The sequence below is a fragment of the Lagenorhynchus albirostris genome, chromosome 11, assembly GCF_949774975.1.
Source record: "Lagenorhynchus albirostris chromosome 11, mLagAlb1.1, whole genome shotgun sequence".
Lineage (NCBI taxonomy): Eukaryota > Metazoa > Chordata > Mammalia > Artiodactyla > Delphinidae > Lagenorhynchus > Lagenorhynchus albirostris.
Genome location: NC_083105.1, coordinates 78,174,738 through 78,191,482, shown reverse-complemented (window position 1 = coordinate 78,191,482; position 16,745 = coordinate 78,174,738).

The window sequence follows — 16,745 nt, the reverse complement described above, 5'->3', positions numbered from 1 at the left end:
TTTACTTGTTTTACAATTTGAATTCCTTTTATTTCTTTTTCTTCTCTGATTGCCGTCACTAGGCCTTCCAAAACTATGTTGAATAAAAGTGGCAAGAGTGGACATCCTTGTCTTGTTCCTGATCTTAGAGGAAATGCTTTCAGCTTTTTACTGTTGAGTATGGTGTTAGCTGTAGGTTTGTCTTATATGGACTTTATTATGTTGAGGTAGCTTCCCTCACTTTCTGGAGAGTTTTTATCATAAATGGGTGTTGAATTTTGTCAAAAGCTTTTTCTGCATCTATCAAGATGATCGTATGGATTTTATTCTTCAATTTGTTGATGTGGTGTATCACACTGATTTGTGGATATTGAAAAATCCTTGCATCCCTGCGATAAATCCCACTTAATCATGGTATATGATATTTTTAATGTACTGTTGGATTTGGATTGCTGGTATTTTGTTGAGGATTTTTGCATCTATGTTCATCAGTGATAATTGGCCTGTAATTTTCTTTTTTTGTGTTATCTTTTTCTGGTTTTGGTATCAGGGTGATGGTGACCTCATAGAATGAGTTTGGGAGTGTTCCTTCCTCTGCAATTTTTTGGAACAGTTTCGGAAGGATAGGTGTTAGCTCTTCTCTAAATGTTTGATAGAATTCACCTGTGAAGCCATCAGGTCCTTGACTTGTTTATTGGGTGCTTTTTAATCACAGTCTCAATTTCTGTGCTTGTTATTGGTCTGTTCATATTTTCTATTTCTTCCTGGTTCAGTCTTGGGAGATTGTACCTTTCAAAGAATTTGGCCATTTCTTCCAGGTTGTCCATTTTATTGGCATACAGTTGCTTGTATTAGTCTCTTATGATTCTTTGTATTTCTATGGTGTCAGTTGTAATTTTTCCTTTTTCTTGATTTGAGTCCTCTCCCTTTTTTTTCTTGAGTCTGGCTAAAGGTTTATCAATTTGTTTATCTTTTCAAAGAACCAGCTTTTATTTAGTTAGTTAAAAAAATTTATTTGACTGCATCGGGTCATACTTGTGGCATGCAGGATCTTGGCGTGTGCAGGATTTTTGTTGCTGCGTGCAGGCTCATTAGTTGTGGCATGCGAACTCTTAGTTGCGGCATGTGGGATCTAGTTCCCTGACCAGGGATCGGACCCGGGCCCCCTGCATTGTGAGCATGGAGTCTTGTCCCAGAACCAGCTTTTTAGTTTCATTGAAATTTGCTGTTGTTTTCTTTGTCTCTATTTCATTTATTTCTCTGATCTTTGATTTCTTTCCTTCTAGTAACTAGATTTTGTTTGTTTTTCTTTCTCTTGTTGCTTTAGATGTAAGGTTAGGTTGTTTATTTGAGATTTTTCTTGTTTCCTGAGGTAAGGTTGTACTGCTATAAACTTTCCTCTTAGAACTGCTTTTGCTGCATCCAATAGATTTTGGATCATTGTACTTTCATTTTTATTTGTCTGTAGGTATTTTTTGATTTTCCTTTTGATTTTTTTCAGTAATCCATGGGTTGTTTAGTAGCCTATTGTTTAGCCTCCACGTGTTTGTGTTTTTTATCGTTTTTTTCCTGTAGTTTATTTCTAATCTCATAGCGTTGTGGTCAGAAAAGATGCTTGATATGATTTTAATTTTCTTAAATTTACCAAGGCTTGCTTTGTGCCCCAGCATGTGGTCAATCCTGGAGAATGTTCCATGTGCACTTGAGAAGAATGTGTATTCTGCTGCTTTTGGATGGAATGCTCTATAAATATCAATTAAGTCCATCTGATCTAATGTGTCATTTCAGGCCTGTGTTTCCTTATTGATTTTCTGTCTGGATTGTCTGTCCATTGGTGTAAGTGGGATGTTAAAGTCCACTAATATTATTGTGTTACTGTCGATTTCTCCCTTTATGGCTGTTAGTATTTGCCTTATGTATTGAAGTGCTCCTATTGGGTACATACATATTTACAATCGTATCATCTTCTTGGATTATCCCTTTATCATTTTGTAGTGTCCTTGTTTGTCTCTTATAACAGTCTTTATTTTAACATCTATTTTGTCTGATATGAGTATTGCTACTCCCACTTTCTTTCGATTTCCATTTGCATGGAATACCTTCTCATCCCCTCTCTTTCAGTTTGTATGTGTCAGTAAGTCTGAAGTGGGCCTCTTGTAGACAGCATATATATACGGGTATTGTTTTTGTATCCATTCAGCCAGTCTGTCTTTTGGTTGGCGCATTTAATCTGTTTACATTTAAGGTAATTATTGATATGTATGTTCCTATTGTCATTTTCTTAATTGTTTTGGGTTTGTTTTTGTAGGTCTTTTTTCTTCCCTTCATCTTTTGTTCTCTTCTGTGGTTTGATGACCATCTTTAGTGTTGTCTTTGGGTTGCTTGTGTGTGTGTGTATGTGTGCATTGTAGTTCTTGGGTTTGCTATTCCCATGTGGTTTTGATATAGCAGTCTATATGTTCAGGTTGTTTTAAGTTGCTGGTCTCTCTTTCTCACCTAGAGGAGTTCCTTTAGCATTTGTTGCAAAGCTGCTCTTGTGGTGCTGAATTCTCTTTAGCTTTTGCTTGTCTGTAATGTTTTTTATTTCTCCATCATATCTGAATGAGAGCCTTGCTGGGTAGAGTATTCTTGGTTGTAGGTTCTTCCCTTTCATCACTTAAAATATATTGTGCCAATCCCTTCTTTCTGGCCTGCAGAGTCTGTGCTGAGAAATCAGCTGATAACCTTATGGGAGTTCCCTTGTATGTTATTTGTCATTTTTCTGTTGCTTTTAATACTTTTTCATTTTCTTTAGTTTTTGTAAATTTGATTAGTATGTGTCTCAGCGTGTTCCTCCTTGGGTTTATCCTGCCTGGGACTCTGCACTTTCTGGACTTGGGTGACTGTTTCCTTTCCCATGTTAGGGGAATTTTCAGCTATTATCTCTTCAGATATTTTCTCATGTTCTTTTTCTCTTCTCCTTCTGGGACTCCTATAATGAGAATGTTGGTGCATTTTTTAAAAAATATTTATTCATTTATTTTGGTTGCACCAGGTCTTAGTTGCAGCACGTGGGATCTTTAGTTGTGGCATGTAGACTTCATATTTATCGCATGCAGACTTCTTAGTTGTGGCATGTAAAATCTTAGTTGCATGGCATGCATGCGGGATCTAGTTCCCTGACCATGGATCAAACCCAGGGGCCCTGCATTGTGAGCGCAGAGTCTTACCCACTGGACCACCAGGGAAGTCCCTGTTGGTGCATTTAATGTTGTCCCATAGTGCTCTTAGACTGTTTTCATTTCTTTTCTTCTTTATTCTGTTCCATGGCAGTGATTTCCCGCATTCTGTCTTCCAGGTCACTTATCCATTCTTCTGTCTCAGTTATTCTGCTTTTGATTCCTTCTAGTATATTTTTCATTTCAGTTATTGTATTGTTCCTCTCTGTTTGTTTGTTCTTTAGTTCTTCTAGGTCTTTGTTAAACATTTCTTGCATCTTCTCGATCTTTGCCTCCATTCTTTTCCGTGGTCCTGGATCATCTTCACTCTCATTATTCTGAATTCTTTTTCCAGAAGATTGCCTATCTCCTGTTCACTTAGTTCTGGGATTTTATCTCGTTCCTTCATTTGGGATGTAAACCTCTACCATTTCATTTTGTCAAACTTTCTGTGATTGTGGTTTTTGTTCCACAGGCTGTAGGACTGAAGTTCTTGCTTCTGCTGTCTGCCCTCTGGTGAATGAGGCTATCTAAGAGACTTGTGCAAGATTCCTGATGGGAGGGACTGGTGTTGGATAGAGCTGGGTCTTGTCCCTCTGGACTGGGCAGTGCTCAGTAGAACTTTAATCTGCTTGTCTGCTGATGGGTGGGGCTGTGTTCCCTCCCATTTGGTTATTAGGTCTGAGCAACCCAGCATTGGAGCCTACAGGCTGGTGGGACTAATGGTGGCCTCTGGGAGGGCTCACACAGTTAGTACTTCCCAGAACTGGTGCTGCCAATGTCTTTGTCCCCTCAGTGAGCCACAGCCACCCCCCACCTCTGCAGGAGACCTTCCAATACTAGCAGGTAAGTCTGGCACTGCTTTTTCTCCCCTGGATCCTATGTGTGCAAGACTTTGTGTGTGCCCTTTAAGAGTGGAGTTTCTGTTTCCCCTAGTCCTGTGGAAGTCCTGCAGTCAAATCCCAGTGGCCTTCAAAGCCAGATTATCTGGGTACCCCTCCTCCTGTTGCAGGACCCTGAGGCTGGGAAGCCTGACTTGGGGCTCAAAACTTTCACTCTAGTGGGAGATCTTCTGTGGTATAATTGTTTTCCAGTTTGTGGGTCGCCCACCTGGTGCGTATGGGATTTGATTTTATTGTGATTGCACCCCACCTGCCCTCTCGTTGTGGCCTCTCTGTTGTCATTGGATGTAGGGTATCTTTTTTTGGTAGGTTCCAGCGTTTTTTTATTGATGGTTGTTCAGCAGTTAGTTGTGATTCTTGTAAGAAGGGGTAAGGACACATCCTTCTACTCCACCATTTTAGAAAAATGGTCATTGTGTTCTTTAGTGCTGGAATCTTTCAATTAAAAAAAAAGTCTCCCTTAAGAATGTCTTTGACAAAGTGGTGAAAGTTGTTTATGTTGTTAAATCTCAACCCCTGAATATACATCTTTTAAATATCCTAAGTGATGAACTAGCAGGTACACATAAAGAAATGTATGCATTCCCAAATGATTTGAACCAAGAGAGATACAGAAGCAATGGTTGTGTGATGGTCATTGAGAAGTAGTCCCATGGAACATCATATTTACTTGAAGGAATCATGGACACGTTTGTCTTGAACTATGTCATCCTGATATTTCAAGGGGAATAAAAATACTTGTTGTCAATGATAATTTGAGCTTTTGAAGAGAAATTAGGATTTTGGAAATTTTGTATCCAAGACACTGAGCTTGATAGCATCCCATTACCTGGATCTCTAGTCAACTCAATGAGAATATTAATGAACACAATTATTTTTGATGTTGTGTGGTAAGAAGTGTCAATATTTGGAAGATCTGTATACCTTAGTGAACCAATATTTCTGATGACCAGTGTGAAGAGATAAGAGATCCTTTCAAAATGCCACGTAGACCAATGGATTTTAATAAAACTGAAAATTTCTTTGTGGTGACAGCTTCTACATTGCAACTAAATCTTCAGGAAACAATTGCTTGTCAACTTTTGGCACGGTATCAAAGAAGAATAATGCATGATTATCTGAAAAGGCTATGAACACACTCTTTGTTCACATAAAAAGTATATCTGTATGTGAGATCGGATTTTTTTTTTGACATACTTCAAGACAACATAGCTCAACAACAGAAGGCACAAGTAAGAATTCAGCTCAGTGCTTTGTGATGACCTAGAGGGGTAGGATAGGGAGGGTAGGCTCAAGAGGGAGGGGATATGGGGATATATGTATACATATAGCTGATTCACATTGTTGTACAGCATAAACTAACACAGCATTGTAAAGCAATTATACTCCAATAAAGATGTAACAAAAAGAATTCAGGGGTCCACCATAAACTTAGATATTAGAAATTTGCAAAAATGTAGAACCAATGGTAGACTTTTATCAAATGTTTTGATAATTATTTTTCATTAAAAAAATTTTTTTTTTTGGCCACACCACATGGCATGTGGGATCTTAATTCTCTGACCAGGGATGGAACCCCCTCCCCCTGCACTAAAAGCATTGAGTCTTAACCACTGGACCGCCAGGGAAGTCCCATAATGGGTTTAATTTTAAATGAAAAATGCTTTAAAAATGTGTTTCAATTTCTCATGGAATAAATTTTGATAAGTATATTCTGAGTTTCCTCAGTTTTTAAGATTGTAAAAAAAAATCTCAGTGTTAAAGTGGTGATTCAAGCACCTTAACCACTGAGGCACAAGCACAATTAGGTGGATATGTTCAGTCTTGCCTTATTACCAAAAAGTCAACATTAAATTTCAAATACTTAAATCAGATAAGTCATTTAGAGTTGCACATGTATATTTAACAATGTTGAATTGGCTGCTATCATTATTGTTTAATTTTTTAATAGTTAATGTTTTCACTTTAGGCATGGTGTTTACTTGTTGAGGCTTGCACCTTACAGGTACCAATGAAGATTTTATAACATCTAATTTCAGTGGTTAATTTCAGCAGCGAATGAAAGAAGACTGCTTTGACTTAAAATTAGTAAAAAGAAATTCGGTCTTTCAAGTGTTTGAGGCTCTGGGCAATTGTGTGTAGAATATTCCTTTATGCATAATATGAAAAAGACAAATAAACCCTCAATGAAAGAAAGGATCAAAGAAGAGGTCCTTCAGGAAGAAGGGAATAAAAAATAGAAAGTGAGATGCAAGAGTGAAAGATCAAACAAATCAGTAGACATCCATGTAAAGAACTGACCACAGAAAGAAAGTGATAATAAGACTAATTTTAGAGGAGAAATATAGAGTGAAAATATCCATCTGAATGGTGACATTGTTCTGGAGGGAGAGCCAATAGGACTTGATGGTGGATTGGATAAGGGAGAAGAAGAGGGAGGAATCTTGTTTCTGGATTGTGCCATGGTGTAGGTGCCACTGAGTGGGTGGAGAGGTCTGCCTTGCCTGTGGGAACAGGTGTCTTGGGACTGAGGATTGATTGTGTTAAGCATGTGGCCAGTTTCAATGGAGCTTTTGCAATGGCCATCTCCTTTTCTTGCAGGCCATGATGGAAGGCAACAATCTTAAATGAGTTAACCCTAACCTCTTTGTGGTTGAGTCACCCAGTATAGATTCTAGAAAGGAATGGAGTCATGAACTTGTACCCAGGGCACCATCTTCCCAGCAGCATTATTTTCATAGATGGTATTTCAGGATAAATTTTAATGGAAGGAATGTCTGTGGTTTAATATGAGATTTTTATAATTTATCCTAACTTTTGCTTTGCCTAAGTAGAATAGATTTGTCTATGAGATAATAGAATTTTTTAAAAAAATAGCCAGAAACCTGGACTATTGACCTTAATGGAAAGAGTTAGAAGGGAAGGAAAGGAAATTTAGCCTTTCCTTTTCTTCTAAGTCCTTTTAGTTGCTTTCCTGCTGTCTTTTATTCTCTGATCTCTCTGTTGATCAACTCCAAGTTGATGGTTTGCTTGAGATTCCAGGCTGTTGAAATTGTGGGGACCCAGTGATCAGTGAACTGCTGCCATCACAGCTGCATTTTAGGTATGTTACATTCCATTGGTCACTGGGAATTTGCATGCTCTGCTTGCTTTGAACTACATATCCAAAATGTGGCTCCTACCTTGTAATACTATAATTTCTTGGGGTCCAAACTCTATTTTTAGGACATCAAAATAGCAAATGTAAATCCTATACTTACTCATGGTTGCGTGGCCTGAGCAAAATATCAAGTTAGGCTTGGTGAGAATTATCTTAACTCAGTTCAGTTCCTTTTAGATGCTTCAAAGGATCTTGTAGGAAACAAAATGTGTGGATAGTTAATTTTTCTCTTCAGATTCAAGTACACCCTTTATTAATTAACCCTTACTCATTTCCTCTCATTAATGATAAGTTAATATTCACAGTAAACCAGGAAGTTACATTGTCCTTGTTTTATACATATGAGAACATTGAGCTACAGAAAATTAACTTAAGGTCAAACAGCTTTTAAGTTTACCTAAGAATTAATATAATCATCAAACAACTTATAATTTGACCCCAAATACTAAAATCAACAATTACAGCACAGTTACCAAGGAGCATTTCCATTACATGATGCATATCAACACCTGCCCTTTCTCCATGAATAGAAGTACTGGAATAATTTTCCAGCATATGAGTTCTAAGTAATCCCAGCACAGGACTCACACAGACTGCCCTTCAGCTTCTACTTGTATTTGGCTTTGCACTTAAAATTTCTAGTGGCCTTGTGCTTTTTCTGTCGTAACTTCTTCCTGTGTCAGTGTGACCTTAACTTTGCTTACTGCCTCCCTTTTCTTCATTTCTGACTTAGTACCACCTACCAACTTCGTATATTTGGAATATACTATCATCATGTGCTTCTCCTGTTGCAGAATGAAGCTCATTGTTAGATCCCTGTATCCGTTATTGTCATAGTTTAGGGCTTGAAACAACAAGCACTTACTATGTCACAGTTCCTGTGGGTCAGAAGTCTGATGTGGCTTGACTGGGTGCTCCTCTTCCAGGTCTGTCATAAGGCTGCAGTCAAGGTGTTGGCTGGGATCGTGTTCTCATCTGAAGGCTTGACTTGGAAGGATCCAATTCCAAGTTCACTCGTGATTCTTGGCAGGATTCAGGCTTCTCAAACTGTTAGACTGAGGGCTTCAGTTCCTTACAGGCATTGGCCTGGAGCCTCTTTCAATTCTTTGCGGTGCAGGTCTCTTCATAAGGCAGCTGACTTTCCTCAAAGTGATAGAACATGAGTGTGAGAAAGAGGCAGGATGAAAGTCACAATCTTTTTGTGACGATCTCAGAAGTGACATCCTATCATTTGTGCTATATTCTGTTTGTTAGCAGTGAGTCACGAAGGTCCAGCCTACACTCAAGGTGAGGGGGTAATCCAAGGGTATAAATATGAAGGGGTAGGGATCACTAGGGACCATCCTGGAAGCTGCCTAACAGTCTTTTCCTAAATTAAATCCTAAATTGTTCCTTCTTCATATGGGAATGGAAGGCCTGAATGGACATATGAACTTTCTGTTTGATTCGAGTAGCTCTATGCTTATTCTAGGGAAGCCTGGAAGTCAGGCTCCTTGGCCAAGATAAGGATAGACAGTGATACACCTGGTTAACCAGTTGCCTAGACGGGTTTTAGCTACCTGGTGCAGAGTATAAAAGACCCCTGGGTAGACTTGTGCCTCGGCATCCCTGATATTGCAGTATCTCACTCCTGTCTTGGTGGTTCATAGTCCAAAGACTAAGAAAGGGCCCTGGGAGCTGTGTCCAGAAGCCTCAGATTTCTCTATGGCTGTCTATGCTTTTTTTCTTATGCTGTACTACATACTTTTATTTTAAAATTACTTAAGTATATCCTGCGAAGTCACAGGAACCCTTTCAATGATCCAGTCGCATGGAATTGCTGCAGTTGGGCAGTACTATTACCACACTGTGTGCACTTCACATATAGCCACTGTGTCTAAATTCCACTGGTATTGAAGAGGCTTTGGAAACTCTGCTAGCATCAGTCAAATCATCCATGGGGCTGCAAAGAACCTCATTAAATGCCATTCCCTAAAGTCAGTTTTCTTTTAGGGTTAGACCTCTTTCTGCACTGCTTTCCATGCCATTCTCTCCCATTGCTTCTTTCTTTGTACAGTACCAGCTTGCTGAGTTTTCTACTGCTGTAGGAGTGCTCATTGTATTATATTACAATTACTCTCAATTCCTGGAGAAATTAGGAGCTCCTTGAGTGCAGGGACCCTGAATTAGTTATATTTGTCTTATAGTGCCTATTGTCTAGCACAGTGCTGTTCAGTAGAAATGAAATGTGAGCCACATATGTAATGTTAAATTTTCTAGTTGTTGGGACTTCCCTGGTGGTGCAGTGGTTAAGAATCTGCCTGTCAGTGCTGGGGACATGGGTTCAATCCATGGTCCGGGAATATCCCACATGCCATGGAGCAACAAAGCCCATGCGCCACAACTACTCAGCCTGCACTCTAGAGCCCACGAGCCACCACTGCTGAGCCTGCATGCCACAACGACTGGAGCCCCTTCCCTGAGAGCCCGTGCTCCGCAACAAGACAAGCCACTGCAATGAGAAGCCCACACACCGCAATGAAGAGTAGCCCCTGCTCTCCACAACTAGAGAAAGCCTGCACACAGCAACGAAGACCCAACGCAGCCAAAAATAAAAATAGGGCTTCCCTGGTGGTGCAGTGGTTGAGAGTCCGCCTGCTGATGCAGGGGACACGGGTTCATGCCCCGGTCCGGGAAGATCCCACATGCCGCAGAGCGGCTGGGCCAGTGAGCCATGGCTGCTGAGCCTGCGCGTCTGGAGCCTGTGCTCCGCAACGGGAGAGGCCACAACAGTGAGAGGCCCGCATACTGCAAAAAAAAAAAAATAATAATAATAAATAAATAAATTTTAAAAATTTTAAATTTTTTTCTAGTTGTCACATTAAAAAGAAACGTGAAATTAATTTTAATAATATATTTTGTCTAAGTCAATATATTTAAAATGTATTGTCAGGGGACTTCCCTGGTGGTCCAGTGGTTAAGACTCCATACTTCCAATGCAGAGGGCATGGGTTTGATCCCTGGTCAGGTAACGAAGATCCCACATGCTGCATGGCGTAGCCAAAAAAAAAAAGATATTGTCATCATGTATTGATATAAAAATTATTAATGAGATATTTTACATCTTTTTTTTTTCTTGGTACTGAGATTTTGAATTCTGGTGTGTATTTTACATGTACAGTGCATCCTATTTTAGATTAGCATTTCAGGTTCTTTTTTTTTTTTTTGGCTGTGTTGGGTCTTTGTTGCTGTGCATGGGCTTTCTCTGGTTGTGGAGAGCAGGGGCTACTCTTCGTTGTGGTGCATGGGCTTCTCATTGCAGTGGCTTCTCTTGTTGCGGAGCACAGGCTCTAGGCATGCTGGCTTCAGTAGTTGTGGCACGCGAGCTCTAGAGTACAGGCTCAGTAGTTGTGGCACACAGACTTAGTTGCTCCGCGGCATGTAGGGTCTTCCTGGGCCAGGACTAGAACCCATGTCCCCTGCATTGGCAGGCGGATTCTTAACCACTGCACCACCAAAGAAGCCGCATTTCAGATTCTTAATAGCCAATTGCGGCCACTAATTGGACAGCACAGGCCAGCACATAAAAGTTGCTCAAGTGTCTGTAGGTACATAGGAGGTCCTCACTTTTTGAGGATTTGTCAAGTGCTCTGCCGATCTATCGCTCATACTATCTTATTTAATACACACACCACCTAGAGATGCAGATATCATTATCCCCAGTGTGAAACAGGAAAACACTTGTTTTCTTCATCATTGTGTACCCAATTCCTAGCTTATTTTCTTTTTTAATTTATTTTTATTTTTGGATGCCTTGGGTCTTCGTTGCTGCACACGGGCTTTCTCTAGTTGCAGCAAGCAGAAGCTACTCTTTGTTGCAGTACACGGCCTTCTCGTTGAGGTGGCTTCTCTTGTTGCAGAGCACGGGCTCTAGGTGCGCAGGCTTCAGTAGTTGTGGCACGCAGGTTCAGTACTTGTGGCTCGCGGATTCTAGAGCACAGGCTCAGTAGTTGTAACACACAGGCTTACTTGCTCTGTGGCATGTGGGATCTTCCTGGACAAGGGCTTGAACCTGTGTCCCCTGCATTGGCAGGCAGATTCTTAACCACTGCTTCACCAGGGAAATCCCTATTTTCTTAATAATTATTTATTTTATGACTAAGTAAATGACTATTGAGGAGTGAACATTTGGGCTTAAAAAGGTTAGATAACTTGTGTTAAGTGAGTAATAGAACCAGGATTCAAGCCCAGCTCTGACTTGACTCCAGAGCTCTTCACTCTCCTCTCTGCTTCCTCTACAGACAGATGAAAGAACTGATATGTTAATTAAAAACTAGCACATTAACAAGGACATGAAATACAGCCACAAATATAAGAATCCATCATGTAGCACTTATGTGAAGCGCTTGTTGAATCAGAAAATGTTTAAGCGTCAGAACATGTTTAAAAGTGAGGTTATTCAAAAATAAATATTCAGAGGTACTTGTATGGCATGTGACTAGTAAAAACTGAATTCTTATTGCAACCAACCTCATTATATCCTACCACTAGAAAGAGAATAACTCTTTTAAATAGCCTTTGAGTTACTAATAGTGCAAAACCCCACAGAACTTTTATGAGCAAAATAAATTCTTGAGTGTAATTAAATATGAAGCAGAGAGAGAGAGGACTGGTTCATTCACCTGTGTAGCAGCTACAAACAGGCATAATCTGGACAGCCAAAACCAAGACTAAGTTACCAGCAGAAACTGTGTAGGGATTGCCTATCTGCTTTGATACACCTTTTTTTTTTTTTTTTTAAGAAATCAGCATGTCTGAATAATGATTCACCTAATGTTTTTTTAGATGTTGGGGGTAGGAGTTTATTAATTAATTAATTAATTTTTGCTGTGTTGGGTCTTCGTTTCTGTGCGAGGGCTTTCTCTAGTCGTGGCAAGCGGGGGCCACTCTTCATTACGGTGTGTGGGCCTCTCACTATCGCGGCCTCTCTTGTTGCGGAGCACAGGCTCCAGACGCGCAGGCTCAGTACTTGTGGCTCATGGGTGGGCCTAGTTGCTCCGCAGCATGTGGGATCCTCCCAGACCAGGGCTCAAACCCGTGTCCCTGCATTAGCAGGCAGATTCTCAACCACTGCGCCACCAGGGAAGCCCGATACACCTTTTTTTACTTTAACTTTCTCAAAAAATAATTTTATTGGAGTATAGTTGATTTACAACGTTGTGTTAGTTTCAGGTGTACAGCAAAGAGATTCAGTTATACATATACATATATCCATTCTTTTTCAGTTTCTTTTCCCATACAGGTTATTTCAGAATGTTGAGTAGAGTTCCCTGTGCTATACAGTAGGTCCTTTTTGATTACCCATTTTATATATAGTAGTGTATATATGTTAATCCCAAACTCCTACTTTATCCCCTCCCCCCCAACGTTTCCCCTTTAGTAACCATAAGTTTGTTTTCAAAATCTGAGTGTGTTAGTTTTATAAATAAGTTCATTGTTATCATTTTTTTAAAATTAGATTCCACGTATGAGTGATATCATATGATATTTGTCATTCTTTGTCTGACTTACTTCATTCAGTGTGATAATCTCTAGTTCCAGCCATGTGGCTGCAAGTGGCATTATTTCATTTTTTTTTTTTAATTAGGGTATAGTTGTTTTACAATGTTGTGTTCATTTCTACTGTACAACGAAGTGGAGTTCCCTGTGCTATACAGCAGGTTCTCATTAGTCATCTATTTTATACATATTAGTGTATATATGTCAATCCCAATCTCCCAATTCATCCCACCCCACCCCTTTCCCCCTTGGTGTCCATACGTTTGTTCTCTACATCTTTGTCTCTATTTCTGCCTTGCAAACCAGCTCATCTGTACCATTTTTCTAGATTCCGTATATATGCGTTAATATATGATATTTGTTTTTCTTTTGACTTACTTCACTCTGTACGACAGTCTCTAGGTCCACCCACGTCTCTGTAAATGACCCAGTTTTGTTCCTTTTTATAGCTGAGTAATATTCCTTTGTGTATATGTACCACATCTTCTTTATCCATTCATCTGTCAGTGGTCATTTAGATTGGTTCTATGACCTAGCTATTGTAAATAGTGCTGCAGTGAACATTGGGGTGCATGTGTCTTTCGAATTATGGTTTTCTCTGGCTATATGCCCAGTAGTGGGATTGCTGGGTCATATGGTAATTCTATTTTTAGTTTTTTAAGGAACCTCCATACTGTTTTCCATAGTGGCTTGGGGGAATTTACATTCCCACCAACAGTGCAAGAGTGTTCCCTTTTCTCCACACCCTGTCAAGCGTTTATTGTTTGTAGATGTTATTCTAACTGGTGTGGGGTGATACCTCATTGTGGGTTTGATTTGCATTTCTCTAATAATTAGTGGTTGAGCATCTTTTCATGTGCCTCTTGGCCATCTGTATGTCTTCTTTGGCGAAATGTCTAGGTCTTCTGCCCATTTTTGGATTGGATTGTTTGTTTTTTTGATATTGAGCTGCATGTGCTGTTTGTATATTCTGGAGATTAATCCTTTGTCTGTTGATTCTTTTGCAAATATTTTCTCCCTTTCTGAGGGTTGTCTTTTTGTCTTGTTTATGCTTTCCTTTGCTGTGCAAAAGCTTTTAAGTTTCATTAGGTCCCATTTGTTTATTTTTGTTTTTATTTTATTTACTTTAGGAGGTGGGTCAATAAATATCTTGCTGTGATTTATGTCAAAGAGTGTTCTTCCTGTTTTCCTCTAAGAGTTTTATAGTGTCCGGTCTTACAGTTAGGTCTTTAATCCATTTGGAGTTTTGTGTATGGTGTTAGGAAGTGTTCTGATTTCACTCTTTTGTGTAGCTGTCCAGTTTTCTCAGCACCACTTATTGATGAGACTCTCTTTACTCCACTGTATATTCTTGACTCCTTTGTCATAGATTAGTTGACCATAGGTGCATAGGTTTATCTCTGGGCTTTCTATCCTGTTCCATTGATCTATATTTCTGTTTTTGTGCCAGTACCATATTATCTTGATTACCGTAGCTTTGTAGTATAGTTTGAAGTCAAGGAGTCTGATTCCTCCAGCTCCAGTTTTGTTTTGTTTTTTTTCTCAAGATTGCTTTGGCTATTCAGGGTCTTTTGTGTCTTTATACAAATTTTAAGATTTTTTGTTCTAGTTCAGTGAAAAATGCCATTGGTAATTTGATAGGGATTGCATTGAATCTGTAGATTGCCTTGTGTAGTATAGTCATTTTCACATCATTGATTCTTCCAATCCAGCAACATGATATATCTTTCCATCTGTTGGTGTCATCTTTGATACCTTTCATCAGTGTCTTATAGTTTTCTGAGTACAGGTCTTTTACCTCCTTAGGTAGATTTATTCCAAGGTATTGTATTCTTTTTGTTGCAGTGGTGAATGGGATTGTTTCCTTAATTTCTCTTTCTGATCTTTTGCTGTTAGTGTATAGGAATGCAAGAGATTTCTGTGCATTAATTTTGTATCCTGCAACCTTACCAAATTCATTGATTAGTTCTAGTAGTTTTCTGGTGGCATCTTTAGGATTTTCTATGTATAGTATCATGTCATCTGCAAACAGTGACAGTTTTACTTCTTTTCCTATTTGGATTCCTTTTATTTCTTTTTCTTCTCTGATTGCTGTGGCTAAGACCTTGAAAACTATGTTGAATAATGGTGGCAAGAGTGGACATCCTTGTTTTGTTCCTGATCTTAGAGGAAATGCTTTCAGTTTTCACCATTGAGAATAATGTTTGTTGTGGGTTTGTCATATATGGCCTTTATTATGCTGAGGTATATTCCCTCTATGCCCACTTTCTGGAGAGTTTTTATCGTAAATAGGTGTTGAATTTTGTCAAAAGCTTTTTCTGCTTCTGTTTAGATGTTCATATGGTTTTTATTCTTCAGTTTGTTAATATGGTGTATCACATTGATTGATTTGCATATATTGAAGAATCCTTGTATCCTTGGGATAAATCCTACTTGATCATGGTGTATGATCCTTTTAATGTGTTGCTGGATTCTGTTTGGTAGTATTTTGTTGAGGATTTTTGCATCTATGTTCATCAGTGATATTGGTCTGTAATTTTCTATTTTTGTAGTATCTTTATTTGGTTTTGGTACCAGGGTGATGGTGGCCTCATAGAATGAGTTTGGGAGTGTTCCTTCCTCTGCAGTTTTTTGGAAGAGTTCTTTTTTATGGCTGAGTAATATTCTATTGTGTATATGTACCACATTTTCTTTTTCTGTTCCTCTGTCACTGGACATTTAGGTTGCTTCTATTTCTTGGCTATTGTAAATAATGCTGCAGTGAACATTGGGGTGCATTTATCTTTTTGTGTAATGTTTATTTATTTATTTATTTATTTTGGCTGAACTGGGTCTTAGTTGTGGCATGCAGGATCTTTAGTTGTGGCACATGGGATCTTTTTTTAGTTGCGGCGTGCATGTGGAATCTAGTTCCCCAACCACAGATCAAACCTGTGCCCCTGCCCTGGGAGCATGGAGTCTTGTTCACTGGACCACCAGGGAAGTCCCAGGGGTGTGTGTATCTTCTTGAATTATGGTTTTCTCTGGATGTATGCCCAGGAGTGGGATTGCTGAGTCATATGGTATTTCTATTTTTAATTTTTCAAGGACTCGCCTTACTGTTCTCCATAGTGGTTGTACCAGTTTACGTTCCCACCAGCAGTGTAGGAATGTTCCCTTTTCTTCACACCCTCTCCAGCATTTATTGTTTGTAGACTTTTTGATGATGGCCATTCTGACTGGTGTGAGGTGATACCTCACTGTAGTTTTGATTTGCATTTCTCTGATAATTAGTGATATTGAACATCTTTTCATGTGCTTTTTGGCCATCAGTATGTCTTCTTTGGAGAAATGTCTATTTAGATCTTCTGCCTGGTTTTTGCTTTTTTTTTTTTTTTGACAAAAAGCTGCATGAGCTGTCTGTATATTTTGGAGATTAATCCCTTGTTGGTCGCTTCATTTGAAAATATTTTCTCCCATTCTGTGGGTTGTCTTTTCATTTTGTTTATGGTTTCCTTTGCTGTGCAGAGGCTTTTAAGTTTAATTAGGTCTCATTTGTTTATTTTTGTTTTTATTACTCTAGGAGGTGGATCAAAGAAGCTATTGCTGCGATTTATGTCAAAGAGTGTTCTATGTCCGGCCTTATATCCAGGCCTTTGATCCATTTTGAGTTTATTTTTGTGAGTGGTATTAGAGAATGTTCTAATTTTATTCTTTTACATGAAGTTGTCCAGTTTTCCCAGCACTACTTATTGAAGAGACTGTCTTTTCTCCATTGTACATTCTTGCCTCCTTTGTCATAGATTAATTGACCATAGGTGCATGGGTTGTTTTGATAGGCCTATAGGAACCTTGTCGGTTAGCTAATTAGGGAGATATCACTGGCTACTCCAACTCTGACTTTATAGCAGTACTGTTCAGTAGTTCTGTATCTGACTGACAGTGTAGGTGCTAGCCACATATATCTATTGAGGAACTGAATTTTTAACT